Source organism: Panthera onca, chromosome B4, assembly GCF_046562875.1.
Source record: "Panthera onca isolate mPanOnc1 chromosome B4, mPanOnc1 haplotype 2, whole genome shotgun sequence".
Lineage (NCBI taxonomy): Eukaryota > Metazoa > Chordata > Mammalia > Carnivora > Felidae > Panthera > Panthera onca.
This window is the reverse complement of record NC_138345.1, coordinates 49,789,947-49,815,521: the sequence shown is the minus strand read 5'-3', so window position 1 is coordinate 49,815,521 and position 25,575 is coordinate 49,789,947. Positions and strand designations below refer to the sequence as shown.

Below are 25,575 nucleotides of genomic sequence, written 5' to 3'. Positions count from 1 at the left end.
AGTATAAAACACTTATAATATGCTATGCTATTGAATATGCTATGTATTCAATAAATAGGATACATGGATCTAGAAGCTATGAACTAGAAGTAGAAGAAGCCCCACTTGGGAAATTGGTGATTCTCATTCTTGGAACTCTGGGCTTCATAAGTTTAGTGTTCTAGTTCCCAAAAGGGAAATGCTTTCATCAGGGAAGAAAATAAGAGTCTCATTAAACTTTAAGCTAAGGCTATTTATTACCTCATCAGACAGAGAGTCATCCTTCCAAGAAACCTGCAGGAAAGGAAAGGAGTAGCCCTACTGTTAGAAGCAACAGACCTTGATCAATAAGTGATAAGGTTACTTTTAAACAATGGGGGTGGATGTTTGGTACTCAGGTGATCCACTGTTATTCTCTCACCCAATTTTATTGGTAAATGGACATGTGCAGCAGCCATGGGTATAGCAACTCCTCACTGAAGTCTGGATCATTTCATCAGGTCAAGTAATGCAGACAAAAAGAGGTGGTAGTCATGAGGCAGGGAAATTGGTAGCAGAATTTAGTAGAGGAAGGAGACAAGGAGCATCGACTGAAGTCTTGAGAACAGTTGTGGAAATGGGCTAGTAAGGCATCCCAGTAACCTTTCTCAGGCAAGTTTCACCCCAAAAAGGGACCTATCAGAATCCTGGAGAAAATGATCCTAGAACTTATCATGCAAAGCAAATGGATCTCATAAGCTCAATGGGTAGACTGTAATAGATGCTGAGGCACTCATTGCCTCAACTGCTGGGAACCTCAGCTAATGCTTAAAGATTCTTAGATGAGTCCTCTGGCAATTGACAGGAGACAGCAGTGTTTCCCAAGGTCACCTCCCCTTCCCACTGACAGCCCAAATCCAATTGCTGTTTGGATAAAGGTCCAACTCTGAAGAATCATTCCAGTTCCAGAATTTTCTATAGGATCCAAGGAGGTATTGTCGTGATTGCATCACAATTCAACTTCCTTCTGCTATTCTTCTTTCACTCCATCACCAGTGTTGATCCTAAGAGCACACCTCAAGAAACATCCAACATGGTAACCTCAGACTCAAAATTTATTTCCCAGGAAACCTAAGTTAAGACAGTTTTCTATTTAGATTTAAAAACATGTAAAAAAGTACATAGAGTCTGGGAAAGTTCATTACAAGAGCCTTTCTAATGACAAGGGAAGTGAGTTTTCCTTAGATTATGAATATGCTCAATGTTGCAGAATCAAAATGCAATTAGCATCCTCAATGAAAAGACCTGAATCTGCAGTTAGGGTATTTTGCCCCTTATGGAAGTGGGCACCTAGATGAGGCGGTCTGGGATATCAAAATGTGCCTGAGTGTAATTATTTTAAAAGATTAACATTTTTAGTCACCCGTGAAAGAAATAGGAAAAATTATTATTTTGCATGATTGATTCTTAAAGCCAGTACATAAAGACAAACTTTAAGGAAAATAAAATCAGAGTAGAAATAAATTGTTAGCATAAACATTTCCTTCTAAATCACCCTTAATCCTTACACTGGATTCAAACTGCTTTCAGCATTAATATACTTTGGTTTTTCACCAAAATCCCTCTGGACAGCCTTTATCAGCTGCCAATATGTCTCCATCACAGACCCAAGTAGTCTGTTCACTCTGATTAGACTGTTGGAGCTAATTTAAAGTATGGCCTTTGTTATGTCTACAGCAGTCTAATCAGCTAGGAAGATTCTCTGACACCCTGGCATCCAATCCGTCTCCATGTCATTGAAGCAGAAAGGCAAAGATTATGGCCATCAAAGTATATCTTCAGGCAGAGATATAGCTTTCCAAACCAGTGCTTAGTTGAAATTGTCATGTTTTAAAATCACTTTAAAATCAAAGATATTCAGATATTTCATAGAAATTCCAGGAAGCTTAGAAGTGGCTCCGTTGTTTTATCTCGGCTAGGTCTCATTTCCCTCACTAGATGGTAAGCTCCTTGAAGGAATAGATCATATTCTTCTCAATATTTCCTACAGTACCTTGTAGGTAGAATGGCTTTATACAAATTTATGTAACAAGATAATTTACTGGGAAAGTTCCTTGTTACTTTGAATGTCTCTGATGCTCTTTCAGCAGAGCACTCACTTTGGACTAGACCCAATGTTAGGTTCTTTATCTGTATCATCTTATTTACTCTCCACAACCTTAGGAGTGACATTATTATTATTATTATCCCTGTCGAGACAACCAAAGCACAAAAAGGTTAAATATTTGCCTATATATATCTAGTTGGTGGGAAAAATGGTATTTAAATACAGACTCTCTGTCTTCAAAGCCCAGAATTTCATCTTCTTACTTCTTGATGGTAGTAGAACTCTCAGAATATTCTCTGAGTATTCGAGTGTGCTCCTGGGTACAGAACAAGTGAGGGAACTGAACTCCTGTTCCTGGCACTCCATGTTGAAAGTCATTTTGATCAGAGAATAACAAGGATAATAAGCGCAGCCCTTCTGATGATATATTTGTTAATTCAGCAAAAATATAAATGATAGCACTTCCTGATTTCCATCTTCCCTACTTCACCTTCAGGTGTTTTTTTTTTTCCTCTCATTTGAACCTTGCTCTCATCCTTGGAGGTGGACTGGTATGCTGCAAAGAACATGAGCCTTGGAATTAAACTAGCCTCATTCCTTTTTTGACTCTACCATTTACTAACTGTGTCCTTGTGCATAGTTTTTAAAATACTTGAATTCAGTTTTCAATAAAATGAGAACAATAAACCCTGCCACATAAAGTTGTTTGGATGATTAAATGACATGACAAACATAACATTCGGAGCCTATGGATGGTACTCAATAATCATGAATTCTCTCTGTCCTGCTTTGACTACTTTATTTTCTGATGAAGGGATACATGTGCAATCAGCCATCAAGTCTTAACAGTCTTTCCCTATAGCAAGGAGCAAGGAAGAGCTGCTCAAGCTGGAAATTGAAGATTTCCTATCTTCCATATGTCGAATTGCTTTAATTGAGTAATTAAGGAAGGACCTCAATTACATTTAAATACTTGTCTTGATACTTTAAATACTTGCTTTAGTGCTTTTGTATTTTAAAACCAATACCTTTGATGTTTTAGTACTTGCATCTGGGGATGTTTTCTAGGTTCTGAATTTGATCCCTGTTGTATGGATGTTAAGGCCCATTACTTCAAATACTGTAGGTTTGCTTTTAATAGTTCCAAAATAGAAAGGTCTTTATTAACCTGCCGTGAGTTAGAGGTACTGATTCATTTACATAACTGCCGAGCATTCTCTGTCTTTAGTATTGGTCAGACTCTTAAACTTCAGAAGTCTTATAGAAAGAGCACTAAACCAGGAGTTGTGACAACCTGAGTTAGCACATTGGCTCTGCTACTATCTGTCGGCAGCATCTTGGATAAATAGCTCTCTGAGCTCCTCTAGCCGGGTACCATTTCTCATTTATTTGTTCTTTGTACAGAGTCTATCAGAGTACCTAGAACAAGGTAAAAACTACAAAAAACAAAGTTTGTGGAATCGAGAAATATTTTAATCAATTAGACAATTAGTATAGGAATTGAAAGCTAAAGAGCTTGGCGCATTTTCAGCTGGCTACCTTGTGGTCACTCTTTGGATCTGGACTTGTAACAAATGAGATGAGGAATGGTAATAATTCTACAAATTTCTAACTTCAGTTTTTATTTTTTTATTTTTTTATTTTTTAAATTTTTTTTTTCAACGTTTTTTATTTATTTTTGGGACAGAGAGAGACAGAGCATGAACGGGGGAGGGGCAGAGAGAGAGGGAGACACAGAATCGGAAACAGGCTCCAGGCTCCGAGCCATCAGCCCAGAGCCTGACGCGGGGCTCGAACTCACGGACCGCGAGATCGTGACCTGGCTGAAGTCGGACGCTCAACCGACTGCGCCACCCAGGCGCCCCTCTAACTTCAGTTTTTAACAGTGAACTTCCAAATTTTCAACCAAATCTCTCCAGTCTGTAACAATTCTTTCTACATCTACCCTCCCATCCATTTTGTTTATTTTCCTCTGAAATTCCTCCAAGTTTCCAATCTTAAACAATAGCACTTCAATCTAGTTTAATAGTTATACATTTTTGTATTTCTTTTCTAGGCTGAGTTTGACCCTTACTTATTTGCAACTTTTGAAAACTATCTTCATTTACGTCATTAAAATGACAAGCTTAGCGCATTTATAAACAATAGCTTTAAGCAAAAATACAAAACAGTTTTTAAAATAGAGGTGTAAATTGACTTTATAATCAATGAAATCTATAACTACAAAGTTATTTCTTTTCCACATGGTTTCATTTAATATCTTGTTCCCAAATAGAAAACTAAACCTGGGTGGCTCAGTCAGCTAAGTGTCTGGCTCTTGATTTTGGCTCAGGTCATGATTTCATGGTTTGTGAGCTCCAACCCTACCCTGTGTTGGGCTCTGTGCTGACAGTGGGGAGCTTGCTTAGGATTCTCTCTCTCTCTCTCTCTCTCTCTGCCCCTCCCCCACGCTCTTTCATGCTCTCTGTCTCAAAATAAATAAACTTTAAAATAAACGTATAAATAAATAAATAAATAATAGATAGATAGACAGGTAGATAAAATTAATAGGCCCATCTGACCCTATGTTAAAGGCAACCATTCATTTATGTATATACAAACACACATGAAGGGACTACATATTATTCTTTTTGCTAAAGCATATAGAATGTATATAGAGAGTGCAAATCTTTCAATTATTTCTAGAATATTGCTACAAACATTTATAAAAGAAGCTTCAAAGACATTTGTTTGTGAGTTTTCTAAGCAAATATGGTGAGTAAATAAGATGATGTCTTCAAATCTGTATACTTCACTATGCACCCCTCTTCACTATGGAAATTAATTAACTGGCATCATGAAATAAACAATATAAACTCCAAATGTTAGCGAGAAAAATTCTTGCTTTTGTATTCAAACTGGAAAATGGAAAGACATACGTGAAGAGTAGACTGTCTAAAATCTTAATGTATGGGAAGAGTAGCAGAATATGCTACCCAAAAATATGCTGGTTTGATATAGTGATTAATCTGAGCTGTAGGCCTTTGGAAAAGAGTAAATGCAAGGATAAGCTTTCTCTTCTGCCTAAAGACAGACCCTCCAAAAAGAACTCAATGGCCATGAGTTCCCTCCCTGACTTTCATCAATGAAGGAAGACTTACTTTTGTCACAGAGGAGAAGACAAGAAGTAGACACGATGTGTGAACTTTGTCACAAGTGATCATACCTCCTATGATTCCAAGGACCCATTCACCTTTCTTAAAAATCATTTAGGCTCTTCTAAGACTAAGTCTACATGCTGCCTCTCCTTTCTCTGTTAAAACAGTATTTAAGCCTGAATTTTAAGCAAGCTTAGGGAGTTATTCATTTTCCCTTGGGTATCTCCAACGTGTACATATGTATCAATAAACTTCAGTTTTTCTTTTGTTAGTCTGTCCTTTATTACAAAGGTCTCATCCAAGAACTCAGAAATGTATATTCCTCCTTTATATGTGATTCCAGAAAATTACGTATCAACTATGAAATGCAAATTTGGCTTTTAATGCTCAGTTCCTTATAAATGTTTTAACCTACCATAAATACTAAAACATACAGTAATTATCAGAAAATATATATTTTTTAAATAACCATCCTGAGACCTAAAGAAATCAGGTAGTATGGAGGAAGTCATGAATCTTCCACTTTTTGTCAATAGTTTGAATGTAATAAATAGCTTACCAATTGGTTGTGAGTCTCTGACCTGTAGAGTCCACATTTTTAGTCTAAAAAATATCACAAATCTGTGTACATAAAACTAAAAGGTAGTAGCTAGAATAATTGACATCCCAGAGGGATAAAGAGAGTGCAGAAGTTTAGGAAGCCTAATTGTCTTTTTGGACACCAATATTATTGCTCTTGGTAGAACTAGCAACCCACTTTGCCCTTCTTGCAGCATATTCACAAGTGAACCAGCATGTTGTTTTGATTTTTCATTATTCACATAAGAAAAGTGCAATTCCTAGTAATTTTCAAAGACTTTGAAATCTCAATAGGAAGGAGAGAAGAAATATAACAGCAAAAAATATAAGAAAAAATAATAAATATAAAATTTGATTCATAGCTAGCAATTACAAAGAGTTCTCATCATTTCATTTAATAAAGGTATATCCTTAAATGTTAAGTTGCATACTATAGGCTTTATTGATGCAAGGGTGTTGGAGAAGAAAAAGATTAGTATGCGTAGTACTAGTTTAGGAAGCCGTCAGTTCAGAATAGATTTTTAAGTTGGCCTTAAAAAACATGAGAGGATAGTGTTGACCTAGAAGGTTCGCAGCCTCTGAAATAGCTTAACACTGGCAGACATATCTCGTAAAACATTTATTTAGGCACTAAGTCCCAGTGTCTGCAATTGGAAGGACTTTTGAGTCAACCACCTACTGGTCTATTTGGTTGTACAAAACATCTGTGAAATGAGAGACATGATAGACAAATGTTACCCTGAGTACCACTTGGATATGGATAGAATAACAGAATCACTTTAGGAACTTTAAAAATTACAGGCACTCTTTAGACTTACTGAAACAAAATCTACAAAGGGATGAAGAATTTTTATTTTTTTTACAAGCCCCAGATAATTCTGGCAGTTGGTAAGATTTGAGAATTACTAGATTTGAGTTTAAAGTATATTATTTTGTCAAGACATTTTTCTTAGAACTGACAATGAACAATGAAATACTGAACAGTAATTCTCATAGGACTTGCTGAATATGGTAGCAGCACCCTCACAATTAAACTCATCTTGGTTCTCTTTTCTTTACAAAGCTCCATGCACTCTTTATCAGCCTTCAGGAGTGTCCAAGATGAAGGCAAATTTCAGCTCTTCCTTGATAAGAAGATGGAGATCAAAGTGTCTGGTTCTATGTTAGAGAGGGCCATTGGGAAAGTGGTATGTGGTTCCAGGAAGAAGGACATAAATATATGACTAGGAATGAATACTCACTGACTCTACTTCAGTATTATAATTCTCTTTTTTTTTTTTTTTTAAAAAAAAAGCAATATTTTTTGTTAACAGAAGAATTACAAAATAGAATGATTCTAAAGGAATAATACAAGCACTTTTAACTACTTTTACTCTATACAAAGTACTAGTTTACAATGAGGTTAAACTTGCAACTCATTCAAAATTTATGTTGAAATGTGTGACTCTCTCTCTCTCCCTCTCTCTCTCTCTCTCCCATCTCCCTTACACCAAGGCTTCCAATCATGATGTTCATAACTTTTCATCTTGGCATTCTTTAATATCTGAAATGCTTGTATAATAGAATTTCAGGTATCCTGGAAGTTGGAGTGAAGACTACTTGGTTACAAAGAGCCTTCTACAGACACAAAAAATTATACCAAGTAGGAAATAAGTAGGAAATACTTATATGGTTATATAAGACCATAGAGTCACAACTCTTACTAGGCATATATCATGACACTTAACTACTGGTCCTACATAAAACTTAAAGTTCACTCTGTTTTAGAAAAAAAATTTTGCACAGAGTAAGGCTTACTATTATGTTTACAAGAAGAGAATAATATACATTCATTCATTCATTTGGTATTTGCTAAGAGTTTTCTATGTGCCAGGAATTATATGCTAGAGATGCCAAGATTAAATGACACTATTAATTGCATAGCCTAGAAGTGGAAATAAATGTAAACAAATATTGGCAACATACTATGACAGGTGCTAGAATAACAAGATGTAGTGGTTTACCCAAAAGGAGGGGATAATCAACACTTCTTTGAGAATGTGTGGAAAGAATTAAGAGTAGGTGAGACATTTAAGATGTATCTATAAAGATAAGTAGACTTTGCTTACATTATCTGGGGAGAGGATAAAAGGGAATTCTAGTGTAATGAATATTTCATCATCATTTTTCTTCATCCAGATACTCAGGCTGGGAGATTTCTCTCTCATCAAATGCTGCACAACCACTTACTTGCTGTTTTCAGTGTTCACAAAATGTCCCAGCCATTAAAAATTGGATGACCTGTTCATAATGGGATTGCTTTGGATGACAGTCAGCAAAATCTTGGGCAATGAACAGATGTCTTTTCTGCTGAAGAATCCACAGACAACATGCAGGCACCTGTGAATGCAAGACTCTCCCTTAACAACTACATGAGCAGCAGCTAACAGGGCTCCTCAACACAAGTGACATGTGGTGGCCACCAAAATGGCAACAGAGCATCACAGGAATCAACTTGCTCTTTCACATCAAATTGAGGTTGAAAAACCAGAGTGATAGTGGTTCTCTTGATGCTGATTTGCTAGCCTCATCCATTCCCTTCCCTCCTTTCTTTCTCGGTGGTCCTCATTGAGTAACCACACGACTCACCCCAAAAGTAATGACCACTACCACCACCATCAAGGGTAGGAAGACCAAGGAGTTTGTTACTTTATTTCTAACTTATTATCATGGCATATACTCTATGTTCTGCTTCCTTCAGAGCCCTCTTCTTGATCTTAAGAAGATTTTCTTCTTTCCATAGAAAGCTGAGTCTTCTAAATTTAAAAAAAAAAATATTGTTTTCAAAATTACTGCTTTTGATGATGGATCCAAAAGCCTATTCTGGAAGAAATGTCAGTTGTTTTTGTTTTTTTGTTTTTTCTCTAAATGCTTCTTAATATTTACAATTCTAATTCTCTTCAAAGTAATGAATGCCTCTGACCAATTCCAACCAGGAAGAGATTAGGACAAAATTAATATTTCTAAGTAATATCTCACTACATTTGTCTGTGAACAAAATGATAAAAAGGAAACCTGGCAGATCGGGGTGGGGCAGTTACTTTAAAGATTATATTTCATAAGTGTAAAACAATCCTCTGAGGTAGATGTTACCATACCTCACGTGATTGATGTAGTTGTTAAGATTTAGGCTGTGCCCATGGTCACAGTTAGTGAGTTGGATTCAAATACAAGTGTTCTGACTTCAAGTCTAATGCACTTTAAGTTTGATCTATAAAAAGAAATAACTAGGAATAGTGTAGCTCCAATTTCCACACTGCATATGCATGACTTCTAAATGCAAAAATTCAGACATATCACTGGCCAAATAACAAGAATAGCTAACATTTATAAGTAGTTTACTATTTAGGAGGCACTATGCTATGTACGTTATATGAGCTAATTGTATTTTTACCAAAACTTTATGAGATTGGTATTACCATTAATTCCATTTGGCACTTATGTCAAGTAGGGCTTATAGAACTTATGTAACTTTCCAAAGACCACAAAGCTAAAGGTGAGTGAGCCTAAATATGAAGTCAGGACTGATCCTAAAATCCATGCTCTTAATGATTAGTCTCTACTACTCTTATGGCTAATATACCTCTTTAGGGAACATACATCATCAAAGAAGTCGTGGTCCTTCCCTAGTTCTACCCTCTGCTTAGAGCATTAGAGAGCAACTTTGTTATGATGCTACTCTTTTGAGGAATTACATCACCTGAAACACCACCATTTGTATATCCCTTTATCATGTCACATTAGCTTTTATTAGAATTAACTGCATAAGCTAAGTCATCCAAAAACATCATATATTATTAAAGAAGACTGACTTTTCAAAAAAAATCTTTGTGGGTTTTTTGAACTGCAACCTCTCACTGTCCCAGTAGTCTGTTAAATTTAACACAAAAGTATCTTAGGTAATATTCTCTATATACTTAAAATCTTTCTTTGGCTATCTCACGATTGTGGCTCATATAATAACTCACTTCACAGGATTTAATCATTATAATGTATGAGATATACTCAACATTGTATGTAATTTTTTTATTTATTCAATGAATATTTTTGAAAACCTACAATGATCCAGGCAGTAGTGTTGCACAAGACCTTGAGGACTAGAAGTCATGGCGAGTCCAACAGACATGGTTCTACCCTAATAAAACTTAGGCCTAGAATGAAGACAGCCAATAAATAAAAACAGACAAATATACAATTACAATTTTGACAAGTAGGTGTTGCCTTGAAGGTCTCTTAACAGAAAGATTTTATAGGAGATAGAGGTCTGGGAAAGCATTCCTAAGTACACAATGGCTGAACAGTCAGAGCTAAATAAGCGGGCATGGAGCCAGGAGGAAGTACATTCCAGCCAGAGGGAAAGTCACAGCAAAGGTTCTATGCAGGACAGCCTAACTGGGTAGAAAAGCAAGAGAGTGATAGAATGGTTCTGAAGAAGTTTGAGAGAAAACAAGACCAAACCAATTAAGTGTAGTCTATTCTGTGAATAAGGAGAAATGGATGGGTTAGGAACACTGGTAATATGGCTAATGGATGATTGAATACCAAACTTGCCTTGGAAGCAATGGATATGGTATTGTTCTAGAAAGGTTTAGAGACAGTTCCCCAGGAGCCATTTGTTTACTACATTCCAGGGAGATAAAAATCTGAATATTCCTTTCCTGTCTTCTTAAAGAGAATTTGTTTGTTTGTTTTTCAGAGTAAAGATTTCTCTTCCTCTTTTTCCTCTCTCTCTTTTTGTGGAGATGAAGAAGGGTAGATGTGTTAGCTCCAATCTTCCTTATTTTCAGAGATTCTTTCCTGTGGTACAACCCGACAGCATGCATCGGTGAACATGTAGCCATCATGACTTCACCTTATTAGATATTGGTTTATGATTAACAGATGCTAAAATGTTCTATGAGTAATAAATGGTCTGTTTTCTGAACAGACATTTCTGTCAAAGTATATTTGGGAATATATGTACACACATATATACAGACAGACAGACACTGCCTTAACTCCAGGCCTCAAATAATTCTACAAATAAATGTCTTTTATTTTTTTTTAACACTTATTTATTATTGAGAGATAGATAGATAGATAGAGCATGAGCATGGGAGGGGCAGAGAGAGGGGGAGACACAGAATCTGAAGCAGGCTCTAGGCTCTGAGCTGTCAGCACAGAGACTGAAGCAGGGCTTGAACTTACAAACCTAGAGATCATGACCTGAGCTGAAGTCAGATGCTTAACCAACTGAGCCACCCAGGCACCCCAATACATTTCTTTTAAAAAAGCAGTTCACATTTTCTTTGTAAACTATTCATGAAAACTAGACATCATAAACATGAACTCAGAAAGAGAAATCATATCCACAAAGACTTTAAGTGTTTACATTACAAACACAGAATATAAAATACTAATGTCTAGTTGGTTTAAAAATAAGAGATAAATTTAACATTGTGTTCAGAGAATATAAAACTTTAAAGAATGACCAAGTAAATTTGCACACAAAAAAGAACTTCCGAAAATGAGAAATACTACACTCAAAATTTTAAAGTGAATACATATAGAATTTGGAGTGGATTATATGGGGTTTTGAGTAGATTAGACTCAGCTAAAAAGAGAATTTGTGAATTAGACAGAGATCAAAAGCAATTATCCAGAATGTAGCACAAATTTACAAAGAATTAGAAAATATGAAAAATGTGAAAGAGAGAGTGAGATGATCTGACATATTAAATCAGAATTTCAGAAGTAGGGAAAGGAGAACAAAAAAAAGATAATTTATTAGCTAAGAATTTTCTAAAACAAATGAAATATACCAAAACACAAATACAAGAATCTCAATAAGTTCAAAGTAGAGGAAAATACTCATAGTAAAATTGCCAAATGCCGAAATAAAAGAAAAGATTGTAAAAGTAGTCAGAGGCAAAGATTAACTTTAAAGGAAGAGCATTTAGACTGGTAGCTTTCATCTCAACAGTGCTAAAGGAAGTGAAAAAGAAATAGAATGATAGTTGGAATGTGCTTATTGAAAAGCATTTATCACACTATAGTTCTATACTCATCAAAATGTCTTTCAAGAATAAAGGTGGAATAAAGACATTTTTCAAAAACTAAAACTGCCACCAACATATCCATGCTAAAAACAAGTCTATAAGATGTACCTCAAACCAAAGGAAAGTAATCCTAGTTGACAGTTCTATATACCCAGACATAAGGAGCAAATAAAGTGGCATATGAAGATGTAAAGCTAGATCACTGACTGAATACAATAGTAGTAATATCTCTACAGTTTAAAAATTAAAATAAACAAGGACAATAGCATAAATGTATGGAAAGAAATAAATCAAGCAAAATTTTAATGATCCCTAAAACATCTCAGAGAAGGTTAAAAGTATTGGCTAAATTTGGACTTGATCAGTTAAGGATGCCTGTAGTAATTTAAGAATAACATTTAAAAATATAAACAGAATGGGGTGCCTGGGTGGCTCAGTCAGTTAAGCGTCTGACTTGGGCTTAGGTCATAATCTTGGGGTAAGTGTGTTTTAGCCCTGCGTCGGGCTCTGTGCTGACAGCTCAGAGCCTGGAGCCTGCTTCACATTCTATGTCTCCCTCTCTCTGCCTCTCTCTCTCTCAAAAAAAAAAAAAACATTAAAAAATATATAAACAGAATATATAGCTTCTAAACTAGTTCTGGGAAAAGAATAAATGATTAATTATAAAAAAGAAAAATAGAAGATTAAGTATAAACACAAATATATCAGCAGTGAATAGACTAAAAAGAAACCAAATGCTCCTGTAAAAAGATGAGGATTGTCAGATTGAATTTTAAAAAATAATCTAATATATGCTGTTAATTATTGTAATAATTCAGACAAGTTGAAAGTAAAAAGATAGGAAAAACACTGTGCAAACATTAACTAAAAGGATGCTAGTGTAGCTATATTAATTATCATGCAAAACAGATTTTAAGGCTGAGAGAATTTCTTGGGAGAAAGAGGGACAAAAGTTACAACTCAAATATATATGCATATATTTGCATATATAATTTTGTATCTGCTTAAATCATGACCTCAAACTACCTGACACAACACTGAACTAGAAGGAGAAATGAATAGCTCTGCGATCATAGTGGAAGATTTCAAGTTTGCTCATAATTGACATTAAAAAATCAGACAAAAATTTTACAGCATAATTAAACTTTGACACATAGAGAACATTATATCCATCAATTGCAAAATAAGTTTTTTTCAAATACACGGAATATTTGCAAAATTGACTATATGATGGGCCATAAAAAACGTTTAAACAAATTTCAAAGGACTGAAATCATACATGGCATATCTTCTTGCCTCATGAATTTAAGTGAGAAACTAGAAGTAACAATGAAGCAAACAAGCAAAAAAGAGGGAATAAACTCACACATTTAGTATTAAATATAATCTATGGGTCAAAGAAGAGTTGGAAAAAAAATTGAGAACATTTTGACTGAATGATAAAAATCCTACATGCCAAATTTGTGGGATGCAGCTAAATCTGTACTTTTAGGAAACTTACAGTCTTAAATATTTATATTAAAAAACGGAAAGAATAAAAATTATTGAGTCTAGCATCCATCTAAAAAGTAGAATAATTTTTAAATGTATAAAAGGCAAAAATAAAATCCATAATAAATCCAAAGAAAGTAGAAGAAAGGAAATAGATTAGCAAACAGCAGAAATCAATAAAATAGAAAACACACATAGAATAGAAGAGATCAACAACAGAGAAAGTTGGTTCCTTAAAAGACAAATAAACAACAACAAAAAACACATACAAATATCTGTTAGACTAATCAAGAAAAGCTTAGAAGTCACCAATAAATGGAGAATCCAAAAGAATCTATCATATTAAGAGATTTGAGTAAGTTTACTGGATATAGAATGATATATAAAACTCCATTACATTTCTATACCACTGCAACAAACAGGAAAAAAATTAGAAAAAGGTCCTATTTAAATAACATCAGAAATAATAAGAACTACTTATAAATCTAACCAAGGATGCACAAAATTCTATAGAGAAATTGAACTATTTGTGAGAGATGTCATAGTGCGTATAAGTATATGGAGAGATATTTGTGACCGTGAATTAGAAGATTCAATTATGTACAAATGTCAATCTTCCAACAGGTCTTCTAGTGACCTATAGATTTAATGTAACCCTATCCCAAATTTTAATGTAGTGCTGTGGGCAGGATGAGGGGGAGGGACATTACACAGCTATTTTAATTAAAATACTGTGCTGTTGATGCTGGAGTAGACACAAAGACTAATGGAATGAATATAGAGAGGTCAGGGAAACACACACACATATATGGAAACTTCACATATGTTGATATAAAAATATCCAAAAAAAATTATTTATATATATATATATATACACATATATATATAGTATAACATATATAATTGTATATATATAGTATATATATGTATAGTATAGTATATAGTATATATTGTAGTATTGTATACTACAATTGTAGTATTGTATACTATAGTACATAGTATTATAGTATATATTATAGTATTGTATATACTATAGTATATAGCATTATAGTATAGTTAACTATACTATATATACTATACTGTATATATAGTAAACTTTTGTATATGTCAAAGCATCAACTGCAGGAAAAAAAAATGGCAAGTCTTTTTCAAAGAGACCTCTAGAGGGTGAGGTAGTGAAGGGTATTCAGAAAGTGGAAAGACACTCATAGAAAGACATGTGATATACTTGTGATAAGAGGGAGATTATGAACCAGGGAGGAAAATGTGAATTGCATTCTCAATGTTTTTCTAGTCAAAATATTTTTTAATTGGGTTAAATGGTAATACAAATATTATGAACCTGCCTTAATTTTCTAATGTATTTTACTTCAAATGTCCAAAATTTAAAAATATATCATTTTATCTTTTAATTTTTAATGTTAATTTTTAATTGTAAGTTTTAAATTTATAAAACCATATATGACCCAGGTTCTTTCACAATGCATACTATACGCCTTCAGATTTAATTGTACATGCTTTGAAATTCTCTCCTTGACCCGACTATTATAGGTTTGAAAAGAGAACAGTAGCAGTAATATCAACTAGGCCCTCAGTTATAAACATAAAAGCACAGGAATAAGAGGAGAGAAGGGACTAGGGAGAGAGAAGAGCAGGTTTATTTCATTTAAATGGGAAATGATGGAATTTCAATGAATGGTAATGAGAAAGTGGGATTTCCTACCTTGTACGATATTTTCTTTTTTTTTTTTACAATGTTGTACAATCACCACCTTTAGTAAGTTCTAAAACATTTTCATCACCCCCAAAGACAATCTCATACTCAGTAAGCAATCGCCCTCTATTTCCGCCCCCCAGCCCATCCCATGGAAACCACCTCTCTGCTTTCTGACTCTATGGATTTACTTATTCTGCTTATTTCATATACATGGAAGTATGCAATATGTGGCTTTTTGCGTCTGGCTAGTTTCACTTAGCATGTTTTCAAGGTTCATCCATGTTGTAGCATATGTCAGCACCGCATTCCTCTTTATGGCTGAACAATTCCTTTGTATGTATGTATCATATTTTGCCTATCCTCTCATCCCTTTACAGACTTTTAGCGTGTTTTCTCCTTCTGGTTGAGGGTTGCAATGTTTCCACAACTTATTATTATTGTTTTAATTATGGTCTTCCTGGTGGATGTGAAATGATATCTCACTGTGGTTTTGATTTGCACTTCCCTAATGGCTAATGACGTTGAGTACCTTTTCACATGCTTGGCCATTTTGTATACATCTTTGAGGAAATGTCTGTTTAGGTTCTTCACCCATTTTTAAATTGGATTGTTTTTATGTATTCTGGATACTAGACCCTTGTCAGTTATATAATTCACAAATATTTTCTCCCAATCTGTGGGTTGTCTTTTCACTTCATCAATATTCCTTGATGCACAAATGTTTTTAATTTTGAGGAAGATCACTTTATTTTTTCTTTTGTTGCTTGCACTTTTGGTGTCATACCTAAGAATCTATTGCCAAAACCAAGGTCAAAAAGATTTACCTCTATGTTTTCTCCTTAGTTTTATAGTTTCGGTCTTAGATGTAGCCCCTTTTTAGGTGTATGTTTATTAAATTTATTCTATAGATGACTTTATGTGTTTTATCAATCTGATTCTCTTTTCAGTTTTATCTTCTGCTTAATTACTATGTTTAATATTTTTAAAAATTTTAATTCCAGTATAGTAAATATATAGTGCCATGTTAGTTTCAAGTGCACAATATAGTGAGTCAATAATTCTATACATTACTCAGTGCTCATCATAAGTGTACTCTTAATCCCCTTCACCTATTTCACCCATCCCTCCACCTACGTCCCCTGTGGTTACCATCTCTTTGTTCTCTATAGTTAAGAGTCAATTTTTTTTGTCTATTTTTCTTTTGTTCATTTGTTTTGTTTCTTAAATTCCACATATGAGTGAGATCATATGTATTTGTCTTCCTCTGACTATTTCACTAAGCATTTTACCCACTAGATCCATCTATGTTGCTGTGAATGGCAAGATTTCATTTTCATGGTTGAGTCCTATTCCATTTAATATATATTTATATATAAATATAAATCACCTCTTGTTTATCCCTTCATCTATCGGTGGACACTTGGGCTGTGTCCATAATTTGGCTATTGTAAAAAATGCTATTATAAACATAGGGGTGAATATATCCCTTTGAATTAGTTGCATTTTTGTATTTGTGGGGTAAATACCCAGTAGTGTGATTACTGGGTAGTAGGATATTTTTATTTTTAACTTTTTGAGGAACCTCCATATTGTTTTCCACAATGGCTCCACCAGTTTGCATTCCCACTAACAGTGCACGAGGTTTCTGCTTTCTCCACATTCTCACCAAAACTTGTTCCTTGTGTTTTTGATTTTAGCCACTCTGACAGATGTGAAGAGGTATCTCCTTGTGGTTTTAATTTGCATTTTCCCGATGATGAGCAATGTTGAGCATCTGTTCACGTGTCTGTTGGCCATCTGGATGCCTTTTTTGGAGGTATGTCTATTCATGTTTTCTGCCCATTTTTAATTGGGTTATTCATTTTTTGATTGTTGAGTTTTATTAGTTATATATATATATATATATATATATATATATATATATATTGATATTGATATTAGCCTTTTATCAGTTAAATCATTTGTAAAGATCTTCTCCCATTCAGTAAGTTGTCTTTTAATGTTGTTGATTGTTTCCTTTGCTGTGCAGAACCTTTTTAATTTGATGTAGTCTCAGTAGTTTTGTTTGTTTGTTTTGCTTTTGTTTCCTTTGCCTCAGGAGACATATCTAGAAAAAAATGTTGATATGGCTGATGTCAGAGAAATTACTGCCTGTGCTGTCTTCTAGAATTTTTATGGCTTCAAGTATCACATCTAGGTCTTGAATCCATTTTGAGTTTATTTTTGTGTATGATGTAAGAAAGTGGTCCAGTTTCATTTCTTTGCATGTAGCTGTCCAGGTTTCCTAACACTGCTTGCTGAAGAGATTTTTTTCCCATTGCATATTCTTGCCTCCTTTATTGAAGATTAATTGACTATTAATCATGGATTTACTTCTGGAATCTCTAATCTGTTCCACTGATCTATGTGTCTATTTTTGTGCCCATACCATACTATTTTGGTTACTACAGCTTTGTAGTATATCTTGATATCTGGGATTGTGATACCTCCAGTTTGTTCTTCTTTTTCAAGATTGTCTCATACTATATTTTCAAATGTCACTTCCCCCTGTGAATTATGGCCTATAAAAAGATAAAACTACAAATATTTTAGAAATACAGGGAAATATTTTTATAAACTCAGAGTATTGTCATTCATTTTAGCCAGAAAACACCAAAACAGAAAAAGAAAAGATATTTTAATTCAATTACACTAACGTTAAAGATTTGTGTTTATCAAAAGACACCTCAAAGAGAAGAAAAAGATAAGCTTATCAGAAAATATTTACTGGATATAAAACTGGTATGAGCTAGTTTTCAGAAAATATAAAGAAGTTTTATGAATCAATAAAGCAAGGGCAGATAAGTCAGTAGAAAAATCGTCAAAAGAGCTGAATAAGCACTTGCAAAAAGACAAAACTCCAAGAGTCAAAGATGTATGAAAAGTTGCTTGCCACAATAGACAAAAAGGCAAACTAAAGCCACAGAGAGATACCATTAACCATTCATAAATTTGAGAAATATTAAAAAGTATGACATTACCAAGTGTTGATAAAGATGTAGGGCAAAAGGAGGTCTCATATACTGTTGGTGGAAGTGTTTCATGAGGCTACGAGGTTGGAAAAACAGTTTGTAATTACCAAGTAAAATTGGAGATGTACATGTTCTACAGCCCAATAATTTGTCTTCTAGGTATGTCTCCCAGAGAATATCTTGTATGTTAGCCCAGGGACACATGTATCTGGATGTTCACAGCACAAGTTAGGAAGCAACCTAAATGTTTATAAGCTGGATAAATGCGGTCTATTAATGTAGTAGATTGTCAAACAAAACCGACAATAAAAGAACTATACCGTCAGGTTGGATTGGGTTTGAGTTGCGTGTCAACTGATAACAATATCCTAGTGGCTTAAATGCATTACAAATGTTTAAGTGTAGCAGATATTTTGGGGCCACTGACCAAGGGAAGAAAAACATAAGGATGTGGGTAATGGAAGTATAACAGGCTGAGCCCCAATTAGCATATTCTCTGAAATATCAGCCTCCTTTCTTTCCTCAAACCATGTCTCTCAAATCCAGGTGATTGCCAAAGGTTTACAAGCTTTTTCATTACGAGCATCAACTGTTACCTGCTGTTCCTCCAGGCCTCGGGTTTGATGAAAGTGTACTCCAAATCTGTTGGTTTTCACCTTTGCTGCTGTGGTAATATCTGAGAGTCACTGCTCTTGTGTGGACAGCCTCTCACTGCAGGTTTTTCTTGCCCTGACAGGAAAAGAAAACAGGAAGGAAACTCCAAGAATCTAGTGTTGACAGTGCACATGACAGGGGACATTCCTTTTTATTTCCCACATTTTTGGGGACACACTCTCCTGCTCCTGTCTCTTCTCACCAACTTACTCTGAAGCTATTGAACTTTAAGCATGAAGACCCCTTCATTTGCACAGGTGTCTTCAAAAGGTCTGGAAAGAGCCCCAGCAGTGTGTTCACATGATTATATGTCTTTATAAAATTTGCAAAACTAATGTGTGTAAACAGGAATGAGTTGAGACCACTCACTGTCTATTTTCACCCTGACACACCCTTCAGAAAACTTCAGCTCATGTTGAGTGACATTACAACAGCTCAGAGCATTTTTGATACTTGGTTAAGGGGAAGTTGAACTGAGAATACACTAAAAAGATTTTAGGTGGGAGGGGTGCCTGGGTGGCTGAGTCAGTTAAGCCGCTGACTTCTGCTCAGGTCATGATCTTGCACTCCGTGAGTTCGAGCCCCATGTCGGGCTCTGTGCTGACAGCTCAGAGCCTGGAGCCTGCTTTGGATTCTGTGTCTCCTTCTCTCTCTGCCCCTCTGCCTCTCATGCTCTCTCTCTGTCTCTGTCAAAATAAATAAACATTAAAAAAAATTAAAAACAAAAAAAAGATTTTAGGTTGGAGATGCTTGGGTGGCCCAGTCGGTTACAACGAAGACCCATTTCTGTTCAGGTCATGATCTCGTGGTGGGTGAATTCAAGCCCCACATCAGGCTCTCTGCTGTCAGCGCGGAGCCCACTTCAGATCTTCTCTATCTCTCTCTGTCTCTCTCTCTCTGTCCCTTTCCCACTTGTGCTTCCTCTCAAAAATAAATAAACATTTAAAAAAAAGATTTTAGTTGGATATGGATAAATATCAATTTCTCTCTATTTATCTATCTCTCCATCCATCCATCTGACTAGATATAATTACATAATAGATACAAATAATTATATAATAGATACAGCTAAATAAAGATAAAGATAGAGATGGGGAAGAGACAGATAATTGCTTGTAGTCATTTCTGGGCAAGGTTAAGTTATTGCTAAGCATCCATGTGTAGTAATGGCTTGTAGGAATATTCATCTTGGCCACTGTGCTGACTCACCTGGTAAGAACACAAGTGACCGCCAAGAGTTTATATTATGATTCGAACATATATTATTGTGTTAACCACCCAAATCACATAAATACAGGGAGAGAAATCAGGTTGAAACACATGCAACCAGAGCCTGGTCTGTAGAAATCTTTCCAACCATTCATGTATGAAGAAATCTGATGGAAATGTTCCTAAATTTGTCAACAATCCCAAAAGTTTGCATGATATTAACTGATAACACATTATAAAACTAAAATTTCTCTCATAGTATCAGTACGTGTTTAAATTTTTTGACTAAACGTGTGTAGGGGAGGAAAAAGTATTCTTCCACCCTCTTGCGGGCCCCGACGGGGTTTGAAAATTAAATTGACAATGACAGATAAACAGCAGAAGAGCACACAAATGTATTTAATATGAGTTTTGCCTGACACAGGGGCCTTCGTTAGGGAATGGAAACCTCAAGAGATGGTTAGATCAGAATATTTTATGCTAGGTTTGATAAGGGGTGAGCAGTTGTATAGAAATATGATAAGTTAAGGAGTATGGGATAAGTGCAGTGTGCTGGCAAAACTTAACAAAGTGGTTTGTGAAGTTCTCCTTGGCATCCTTTTGTCTTCAGAGATAAGGACACGTCTTTCCTCCAGGTGTTGGGAGGGCACCTCTTTCACGAGGGTTGTATGACCTGTTTCAGGAGAGAAGGGCTGGGAAGGTCAGATTGACATTCTTGCTTCTGCTATTTTTTCAAAGTTTTTCATCTTAAAATACTCCATATGCTGGGGTGCCTGGGTTGGCTCAGTCGGTTAGGCATCTGACTTCAGCTTAGGTCTGGATCTCGCAGTTCATGAGTTCCAGCCCTGCATCCGGATCTGTGCTGACAGCTCAGAGCCTGGAGCTTGCTTCAGATTCTGTGTCTCCATCTCTTTCTGCCTCTCTCTCTCTCTCTCTCTCAAAAATAAACAAACATTAAAAAATTAAAAAAAAAATACTCCATATGCCAAGGTGCCATATTTTGAGGTAACGGATCCTCAACCCGATCACATGAAAGGAAGAGGCACTCAAAGAAGATGCAATGAAAATATGTAGAAAAAAATGACACGAAGATGGCTGGCGATTAAAAATGGTTATGTTTTCTGTATTTTGTGGTACTCGTTAGCTCTTTAAGATGGATATTTTGTTTTGTTTTTATTTTCTCATCTCAATAAATACTTACTTTTATACCTAATTTTATATATTTTTAAATTTGTTTTTTCTCTGAGGTACCCGCAAAGTACATATGCTTCAGGCTCAACGAAACCTGTTTGTGTCCCTGCCTGTGTTATATTTTCCAAGGAAGATGCTGCAGAGGTCGGCCCTCACAAGAGGCATCATTCTGGAAGGACATATTTAGGGCCCCTCTTTTGGAGCCCTTGCCACATAAAGGCAAACATATAAACGTGAGCCTTACCCCGTGGAATTTCAGTCCCTGGTTGATGGACCTGTGTATATTGCCCCTCAATTTCTTTTCTCACCTGCGCATTTCTTTCCTCTTCTTTTTCCACTTGTGCAGCTTCCTCTCACTCTTCTACGCACTTCCTCTCGGTAGTACCTGATTCAGAGTTTCTGGTACTCACCACTCTGCATCGTCTGTGAGACATCCCATGCCTAGCTCCAGGCCACCACTAGAAGATTGTACTGCACAAACCCCAACCCTCCTCATTGAACATGGCTTTATACTTCAAACTTCAAAGAAACAGCTTATGAAACCCTTCTTCCACAATTCCCTTTGTCTGGAATCCTACCTCTCGTCTCGCCACTGCCATGAGGGTCTCGGGTCATATTGCTGTCCTGATCAGAGCAAGGAAATTCAGAGAAACCCCGTGCCTCCAGCGGCTCTCCTGAGAAAGGGCAGGGAAACCTTCGATCAAAATGGGGTGTAATAGAGAAATCAATGTTCTCTGCCGGTGGACTTGATCTAACCTATGGAATTATAAAAGAAAAAAAAACATTGCTTTATTATTTTAATTCAATTACTGCCTGGTTTAAATGATATTCTGTGAACTAATAGGAAACTTAACCACCATCCTCGACTTTGTCTTTAAGGCAAATTGTGCTTTCGCATTACGCATAGCTGGCTTAATAAATGATTGTTGGGACACAAACTGTTGGTGCATTGAGTAAACAAACTATTTCTTTCCCGTTTGTGAAGCTAAAACTCTCTTCCCCTATTTCTGTAATTGGAGCCGGTTGCTGGGTAAGCCATCACACTATCTATCACCTAGGCTTCACTATGGGTAATTATTAAAATGAATCCAAGTACATGGTATTTACGATCCCTACCCCACCTTTATTTCTTTTCTAAAGTGCAAGTGAGCCCTTACAAGGCTCACTTAATTTCTGCAAGAAGGTTCAGAAGCTGTAAGAACTCTCATTCCCTCTCCACTGTTGTTGCTTCCAAGGGTCACCCATTGTTTCTGTTTAAAGGAGCCATAATTTGAGGGGCGTCTGGGTCTCTCAATTGGTTCAGCATATGACTCTTGATTTCAACTCAGGTCATGATCTGTCAGTTCATGAGTCCAAGCCCTGCCAGTGTGGAGCCTGCTTGGGACTTTCTCTCTCCCTCTCTCTCTGCCCTTCCCCTGATCTCTCTCTCTCTCTCTCTCTCTCTCTCTCTCTCTCTCATAATAAATAAATTAAAAAAAAAACTTTAAAAAAGTATCCATAATTTGAGATGCAGTGCAGGAGCTCAGTGGAAGATCCATATCTGACCTAGAGCAGGTGCCCTGAAAAGACAGAGACCACACCCTCCACACATGGCATGAGTCTCCATTCAAGTTTTCCAAAGCTGCCTTTAGTTCCCCATTTCCTCATGGCCCATTGGTTTTAATTCAAGGATGTAGAACTAAGCCTTAGGGTAACACTAGACCAGTGCCACTCCAAATGTGGTCCTCAGACCAATGCTGCTCTGCAAACTGTTGCCAGTCAATGACAGCAGAAATACAGAAACTGAGAGTTCGCACGAGAAAACACTTACAGTCAGCTTACGCTGCAGTACAATGGCACATCCAAGCACATAATCAGTGAACTCATTTCCTTAAACAGGGAATACCCAGTTTGGATGTTACCAAACTCTCCTGTTGAGTTACATGTGATGTGAGGGGCAAGCTGGCTGGGCACCAGTGAGACTATGTATTGGTCTATGAGAGAGAGATCAGAAGCATAAAAACATATTTTTAAGAGCTAGTTCTTCATGATAGTTTGAAAAGCTTTGGTTCAGGGTACTGAGAGTGGGCTGACAGGCAGGGAAGTTTAATGACTGAGAGTTGGAAAGGACCCAGGGACCTCTGTAGAGAGGGTCCTGATTTCTTCACAATCTCGGAGTGATTTTCCCCTTTGCCATGCCCTTATGTTTGAAATCAGGGTATGAGAGTAAGGTGTGTCGGGTGCCAGCCTGGATAACACTCAACTGTAAACTGGCTCTTCGGAGACTGTAGAACGCTCTCCTGCCATGCAGCAGGGCAGAAATAACTTGCAGGCACACAGCACCGATGTCCAAAAGAAAAGCCACACAGGGACATCTAGTGGCAATGGGAGATCCCGGAAATGCACCCGAGGAGCCCAAGAATTTCCAAACCACTAGCTGCTTGGGGGCTTTACATTAATTTATTGAACTTCACCTCCTACCCTAACAAATCAGTCATTGCATTTGAAGGCAAGCAGAGGTCAGAAAGATTTGCAGCGCCTGAAACCTTCACCACCTGATAGACCACACCTAAAGAGTCACTGGATAGCCAAACAAAGCAAAGAGTGAAGACAGATAGATTCTTCAGGCCAGTGTGCTGAGGAGAGAATCTGGATGGGAGACCCTCATTTTACAGATGATTACTTCCATACTCTTGTTCTAGTTGTCTGCAAAACAGACCTGACCCTTGAGAGGTTGAAAAGATGCAAAGCTTCAAAATAAAGTGAATACATTAAAAACAGTCCTCCAAACTTGCTGATCTATAAATTAGCATCAGCAGAACTCTTAATGAGAGTCACTTGTGAGCTTCATGGCAAGATGACAAAGCCAAATCAAAGCCAGCCACCCAGACTGATAAAACAAAGCCCTCAGAAGAGGCAGGCTTCTCCTGGCCTTTGATGGTAGGACTGAAGCTGAAATAGATACAGTTGCATCAGAAATTCATTGTCAAAAGCTGACTCTTTCACAGGCAGACAGATGTGCAAATAAATTAAATTAGATCTAACTTAGATGATAAAAATCACAGTGGATTGTATTATGACAAAACTATTCAAAGTCTGTAAGCACTGATCTTTTTTTGCCTCTTCTATGTGTAGCAAGGTCAATTTTTACACATACTACGTGCACCCTAGTACAGCTTTTCAAAAAGTATCTACTTGATGTAATTTCAAAGTCCTCAGTTCCACCCGCCTACATCCCCATCATCTAATGACAAGAAAAGTCTTAAATGTTCCCATGCATGCTCACCAACCCTCTTCTCGAGTACAATCATCCATTGCAGGCAAACTCCTACTGCAGTTCAAACTAGTTATTCGAGCAATTTCTCTTTGCAAGGTTCTCCTCTTCCTCCAAGTGAAATTTGGGCACATGAAGAAGTTCATACGGGGGAAGTGATGTCCAGTCTCTTGTATTTCTCTCCTGCCTTCTGCTTCTCTGAGCTTTTAAAGTTTTGCTTCAGTCTTCACATTTATAGGTTCTTCTACTCTCCCACCTCAGAGTGTTCTGTCTAAATGCACTCTAACAGGTCCACACTCGTGGAATCCCTGGGCAGTTCTCTCAGCACATTTAGTGTGTCTGGTAATATCCTCCATTCCCACCCAACCTCTGTCCCAGTGTCTATGTCTACCATCCACCTGCCCCTGTCATCTCTGCTGTGACCCTCACTAGAGTCTGGCCTCACCGTGGGACCTCTGTGATAAGGCCTCCTGTTCTCAGCTATCTCACCTGGAACAGGTCAGAAACTCAGAAAACAGTCTCTGAAAGTGAGCCAGGAGAGACTTGGGGGTCTTATTTCTGGGCCTTTCCCTTCCAAACTACGTGACACTGACATTGCTATTCTCATATTGCCCTGGAGCCCCTGTGAGATGCACTTTTCCCAGAGCCCACTATCAGAAGCTGGGCATATGAGTTTCTTGGGGTTCCTGTGGCAAATTATCACAAATTCAGTGGCTTGAAACAACAGAAATTGATTCTTTTCCAGTTGTGGAGGCCAGAAGTCTGAAATCAAGTTGTCAGCAGGGCTGGTTTTCTCTGGAAACTCTGAGAGAGAATCTGTTCTATGGCTCTCTCCTCACTTCCCATGGCTGCCACCAACCCTTGGCATTCCTTGGCAGGGGTTGTATAACGCCAGTCTGCCTCTATCTTCCCATCACTTTCTTTCCTCTGTACCTCAGCCTCTGTTTCCCCTTCCCTTTTCTTCTAAGGATTTGGTATTGGATTTAGGGCCCATCCTAATCCAGAAAAATCTCCAGTCAAGATCTTTAATTTAATTACATCTGCAAAGATCCTTCACATTTATAGGTTCTAGTGGGTTAGGACTTGTACACATCTTTGGGAGGGGGCACTATTAAACCAATTAGATGGGACACAGTTCTTACTGGGGCCTCTATCTTCTCACAAAGGCCAAGGAGGTGTAGGTCCCCTCAT

General features: G+C 36.7%; 2 long non-coding RNA genes across 3 annotated transcripts in view; one reads left to right on the top strand and one right to left on the bottom strand.

Annotated features, from left to right (window-relative positions):
* Positions 1 to 21,584, bottom strand: part of LOC132694657 (uncharacterized) — a 63,018-nt gene extending 41,434 nt beyond the window's left edge. For both annotated transcript variants that reach the window (XR_009617426.3, XR_013556854.2), the window contains exon 1: positions 18,674 to 21,584. This is a non-coding gene — a long non-coding RNA (uncharacterized LOC132694657). The remainder of the gene's footprint in view (positions 1 to 18,673) is intronic.
* LOC132694658 (uncharacterized) lies at positions 797 to 7,057 on the top strand. The gene is made up of 2 exons (XR_009617428.2): positions 797 to 1,054; positions 6,845 to 7,057. It is a non-coding gene; the product is annotated as an uncharacterized LOC132694658 (long non-coding RNA).
* Positions 21,585 to 25,575: the final 3,991 nt, after the last annotated feature.